Raw genomic sequence first — 6,073 nt, forward strand, 5'->3', positions numbered from 1 at the left:
TTAATTTTGTAAATCTTTAAAACAATATTGGAGTAAACCACCTTTTAAAGAGTAAAAACATAGAACAACATTGTAACAATTTACTGATACAGGATAGCGATCACATAAGGATCTTATCTCATTGAACAGTGTTTTTGGAGATGTGCTTTTCTGGTTAGCTCAGGTCACATGTTGCTGCCCTTAAGTAAAATGGCAGTAAAGGGAGGACTTCCCACAAGCAAGATGGCTCTGAAACTATATCTCTGCCTTTGCTGTCCTTAGCAAACATGGTGATGAGCCAATCTACAAGGTGTGTGGAGAAGGGTCAGGCTGATGCAGTTTGCTGGCTCAGGTCCACTTGTATTTGGGGAACCAGTTCCTGGCTAGGCCCTTCTCCCACCCTAGGCCGGGAAGCCAAGGTTCACAGTCCACACCCCCCTCCTGCCCTTGGTTCTCTGTGTGGAGCCTAGCAGCATCTTTGTGACAAAATATGTGGCAGAAACAAATTAAAATAAGAGATTTAATTTGCCTCCTGGTTTCAGTCCCTTTGGTTGAGGAGAGATGGCAATACTCAAGGCACAGGAGTGAAGCAAGGGTAGTGGAGACATGATGTCTTAGTTGTGTTTATTGCTGTGAAGAGACACTGTGACCCTGGCAATTCTTATAAAGGAAAACATTTACTTGGGACTGGCTTACTGTTTCAGAAGTTTAGTCCATTATCATCATGGTAGAAAGCTTGGCAGCATGCAAACAGACATGGTGCTGGAGGAGCTGAGAGTTCTACACCTTGATATACAACGCAGCAGAGGAAGACTATGTTACTAAACATATCTTGAGCATAAGAGACCTCAAAGCCTCAAGGCCACACCTCCTAACTGTGTCAGTCCCTATGGGTCAAGCATTCAGACACATGAGTCTATGGGGGCCGTACTTAGTCAAACTACCACACATGACATACAATATGAAGCATCAAAGTAGGCCCAAACCAGAAGTGGGTATAATCTCCAAATGTCTCCCCAAATGACCTACTTTCTCCAGCTATGATCCATCTTACAAGACCCATCGCCTTTAAAATAACGTTACAAATTTGTGACCCATCATTCTGAACGTGACCCTATGGGGAACATTTCTGATTCAAATCCTAACACTTCCATTTAGTTTAGGAAAATTGTTATAGAGTATATGGATACCCCAGTGAGAGAATGACTTCGAAATATTACAGTAATTGGTGTGGAGATACTGATTCATCTTTACATGCCTATTAAAGCATTAGGACCTGAGATTTGATCCCCAGAACCTACGTAAAAGCTGGGCAAACTGGCATGTATCTGTAATCCCGGCGTTTGGTTGAGAGGCCGGAATCTGACACACTCTGGAAGTTCACTGGCCAGTCTTGCTGAAACAATGAGCCCCGGGTTCAGTGGGAGACTCCATTTCAAAAAATAAGGTTCCATGAGCTGGAAGCCATATGTGACACTGCTATAGCAGCAAAGAACCTGAGATTAGATGGGTCATAGATTTAGGGGTCAACCTACTACAATCATCCTGCTAAAGGAACCTTGCAATGAAATGACTCCTCATGACATGTTGCTAGAACCATAGACGAGTGCATCACCACCCAGTCCCTTGTCAGAGAAGCTTCTTTGTGTAGTGAATGATAACTAGCCAGGAGAGTCACAAGTGGATGTTGTTATAGAGAGAATGGGAGAGTTTAGCGCTTTCAGCTGTAAGTGGAATGGCTTTATCAAATTCCTCCCCTCATGCCTGGGGGCGGGGGCGGGGGTTCTGTGGAAGAGGAGACAGAAAGAGCAAAAGAGTCAGTGCTGGTGAGTGACTCCAAGGAAACAGCATCTTTCAGACATAAGGGGACCATATGCACTTACGAGCCTGCTGGAGGGGGAAAATCAGCTTTCTCCATTGAAGTGCCAGTTTGTGTATCTATCAGTGGCCAGTGCAGGCCGGGTACCCAGGAGTAGTCACCCAACACAAAATGGACTCACTATCATTTTTGTATGATTTATGTTTTGGTGGGTTTTGCCTTATTGATTTTCCTGCTTGTTGTTTGTTTTGATTTTCTTTCTGTCTTTTTCCCCTTTTTTGTGTGAGAGAGAAGGAACATGAAGTTGGGTGGATAAAGAGGTGGTGAGGATCTGGAGGGAGTTTGTGCGAGGGAAAGAAAATGGTCAAAATATATTGTATTTTTCTAGTAAAGAGGCTTTATTTTTTACGTAAAGAGTTACGTTTTTAAAGAGAAAAATGTAAGATGGAGAATTGATTGAGAAACTCATCTGATTTTGGTTTCTGTTCTCTACTCTTGCAACACAGTTGAGCAAACTTGTGTACACACACATACACACTGAGATTATAATGTGCATGGTATGAGGAACCTTAGGGAGAGCACAGGCATACACTTCCTGTGGAAAGAAGAGCAGTACTGTCATCCTCTCATATTACGAGGGGCTTTTGTGACTAATAGATGCTTCATTACTGTTGGCTCTGGATTGTCTCGATATTCCAGCTGCCCAAACATTCTTCAAATCTCTGATACTAATATCATGATCAGGCCCCAATACATCTAAAATTATAATAAAATAGGGTTATTTTAAAAATGTACTCTTGTATAATTTACCGCTTAAAATTAAGATTGCTAAAAACTGCCATTTTTTATTGAAGAATATAGACAAAGAAAAATTTATCTTTAAAGTTTAATGGGACAATTTTTTGCTTTTTTTGACTTGTAAAAAAATTTGTATAAGACCTTTAGTTTCCTCTTTCTTATAAATTTCAAAGAATTAGTTTTCAACTAGACTTTAAGTGACCACAAATGGAAGAAGAGAACTGTATTTAGACTTTTCCATTTCAGATGGAAGTTAGCCACAGACCAGACATCTGTCACAGAGACGCATGTGAATCGTCATTCATTCTGGTGGTCTAAGAAGTCTCAGGTTAGAAGCTCGAAGTGAGGTTAAATGTCTCCTTACCTTCATTCATGACCTTTTCTGGTTATTATTATGCAAATATTATCAAAGATGCAGAGTATGTAGGATGGAGAAGAGACATAAGAAAAAAAGAGAAAATTTATAACCAGTTAAAATATAAACTAGAAAGCTTAAAAATAAAGGAAGAGCAGTACTGTCATCCTCTCATATTATGAGCGTTTTTTGTGACTAATAGATGCTCTGAAGGGGAAATGCTATGTGCACTATTAGCTGGTCTCCCAGTTGAGTGTGGCCACCTGGGTATTTTATCACCTGTAAGAGCTATGATTTCTCCAATACTCTATTTTCAGCACTTAGTGGAGAATTGTTTCCAGGTATAAAACAGATAAGTTATACTTGAAGAACATTGTTCTCAGAAGATATAAGAACATATCATCAATGAATATGCATTATCCACCAGAGGTGCTGCGTCACATGCTGGGAATATGTTGTAGAAGAACATCAATGACAGTGAGCACATAAGTGACTGTTGCTTAAACTGTGCACTGTGTGGGACTTGTTTATACTTGACATTACCCATTCTTCTCAACCACCCCACGCTGTGACAATCATTTTCACTTTATAGATATTGTAGCTGAGATGCCAGAACAATTATGTAATTGGTCCAGGGTGCCCCGCTGGCAAATGACACACACAACCAGAAAACAAATGTCCTGGAGTTTCATGTCAAAAGCCTTTCTCCCTTCATCCCGTGTGGAACACCAGTGACTCCCTTGAGTAGTATTTTACTGAATGTTTTCAGCATGCTGTACTTGCAGTGGGTTCTGAGGGAAGCCTGGTGGGCAAGAGTGACTATGAAGATGGAAAGTCAGCAGACAGCAGTGTGATATCTGTTCATATCAGCCGACGAAGAAGCTTAGAGAAGGGGCTAAGGAAAACCCCTGGTAGAAGTCCATAAGTTATTTGAACTTTGAAAATCTTACAGGGATCCAGCTAAGTGCAGGCAAAGCAAAAAATCTCCCAGCCAGAGGAAGCTTGTCTTGTCTCATAAATTTATGCTTGTCACTTAGTTTCTAGCAATCCTTTCACAGTTTGACTGTTCTAAGTAGCCAAGTAAAACTCCCATATCATTCCTAAGTGACGTAAGGAAGCTACCTGCTTAGCTTACAGATCCTTTTATTTTTAATTAAAAACATTTTCAGGGGCTGGAGAGATGGCTCAGCAGTTCAGATGGCTTGTCCCACTGGTTGCTCTTCCAGAGGTCCTGAGTTCGATTCCCAGCAGCCACATGGTGGCTCAAAACCATCCATAATGGGATCTGATGCTCTCTTCAAGCATGCAAGTATATGTGCAGATAAGGCACTCACATACATAAAATAATAAACCTGAAAAAACTTATAGATCTACTTATTTTATGTTTATACATATCAAGGTTTTGCCTGTATACATGTATGTGTACTGTTTATGCCTATGGGTGGCTGTGAGCCAACATGTGATTGCTGGAAACTGAACCCAGGTCTTCTGCAAGAACAGCAAATGTTCTCAACCATTGAGCTATCTCGCCAGCCCCTCGCTGATGACTTCACATTAATTGTAACTGTTTAGTTACCATACAGTAAATATTGAGAAACTATTGCTTAGTTGGTGCTGTTCTAGGCAACAAGGAGAGGTTATTCTTTAAGATGTTTACAATTTATAGGGGAAAGACAAACACAAAATTTGTATGTGTGGTGGAAATTTCTCTTAGCTCATTTTTCTGATAGTCAGTCACAGGTAGGATATGATTGTCATCATATAATGTTATGAAATACTTTATTAACTGGCTTTCCCACATCAAGCATGTCATGCAACTGGCCTTGCCAGGTCTACCAGCCCAGTGCCTGCTCGTGAAAGGAAGTGGAGTAACTAAGGCCTGACTTGGGCTTCAGGGGTTCATGCTGACTTGCAGTGATCATGGTTTCCCCTTTTAATAGGCCATTTTTTTTTTAAATTTTAAATGTTTGACATTTTCCCTTCATTCTAGGGATTGTGCCTAGAGCCCAACACAAGCTAAGCAAACTGAGCTAACCCAGGCCCCAAACTCTCTTAGAAATCTCTCTTAATGTTTGTCTTAGTTAGGGTTTTGCTGCTGTGAACAGACACCTTGACCAATGCAACTTTTATAAATGACAACATTTAATTGGGGCTGGCTTACAGGCTCAGAGGTTCAGTCCATTGTCATCAAAGCAGAAACATGGCACATCCAGGTAGATATGGTGCAGGAGGAGCTGAGAGTCCTACATCTTCATCTTAAGGCTGCTAGTGGAAGACTGACTTCCAGGCAGCTAGGGTGAGGGTCTTAAGCCCACACCCACAGTGACACACCTACTTCAACAAGGCCACACCTCCTAACAGGGTCACTCCCTGGGCCAGTCACATCTGAACCATCACAATGTTCAATACCCACCTTTATTCCTCTTTTATAGGTTCAGAACTTCCAACTCCCCAGAAACTCTACAGACACTAAGCCTACTTGTCCTGGCACATTAAGGGATGATCCGTGTTGTATTTCTGCAGTGTTCAGTTCTACTTTCTGGTGCTTTTCTTTTTGCCTTCCTGGTTGCTTGATTGTAAAGGACACAGGTTACAGATAGTTGTAGAGAAATCAGAATTCTTAAACACATTATCATAATATAATAATATTTGTAACATAATATTTATATTGATTATTTGGGGGCTTCACATAATGCACCCTGATCACATTTGCTTCTTAGTCTTCCAAGGTCTACCTTCCCAACCCTTGTGACACCTTTCCCCCAAAAACAGAAAAAGAAGAAAACAAAAGTTCAATTTGTGTTGCCCATGTGCTCACTGGAGCATGGTCAAACCCCCAGTAGCCAGTCCCTTAAAGAAAACTGAGTCCTCCCCCACTTACCCCCACCAGAAGCCATAAATTGTGGGGAGCCACACTTCAGCATCTTTATCATAAAATTAAAGAGTTCTCTTTGATGGCTTCCTTTCTAGGCTGTTACTTTTTTTGGGAGGTTGGGTTAGGGGTTGGAAGCTTTTAATGTCTCTCTTAACTTTGAGTCTGTAGTCACTGATACCATTGCAAAACAAACAAACAAACAAACAAACAAACAAACAAACCTTCCTTGCCATTTACAATCCGCAGC

This window comes from Apodemus sylvaticus, chromosome 3 (assembly GCF_947179515.1).
Source record: "Apodemus sylvaticus chromosome 3, mApoSyl1.1, whole genome shotgun sequence".
Classification (NCBI taxonomy): domain Eukaryota; kingdom Metazoa; phylum Chordata; class Mammalia; order Rodentia; family Muridae; genus Apodemus; species Apodemus sylvaticus.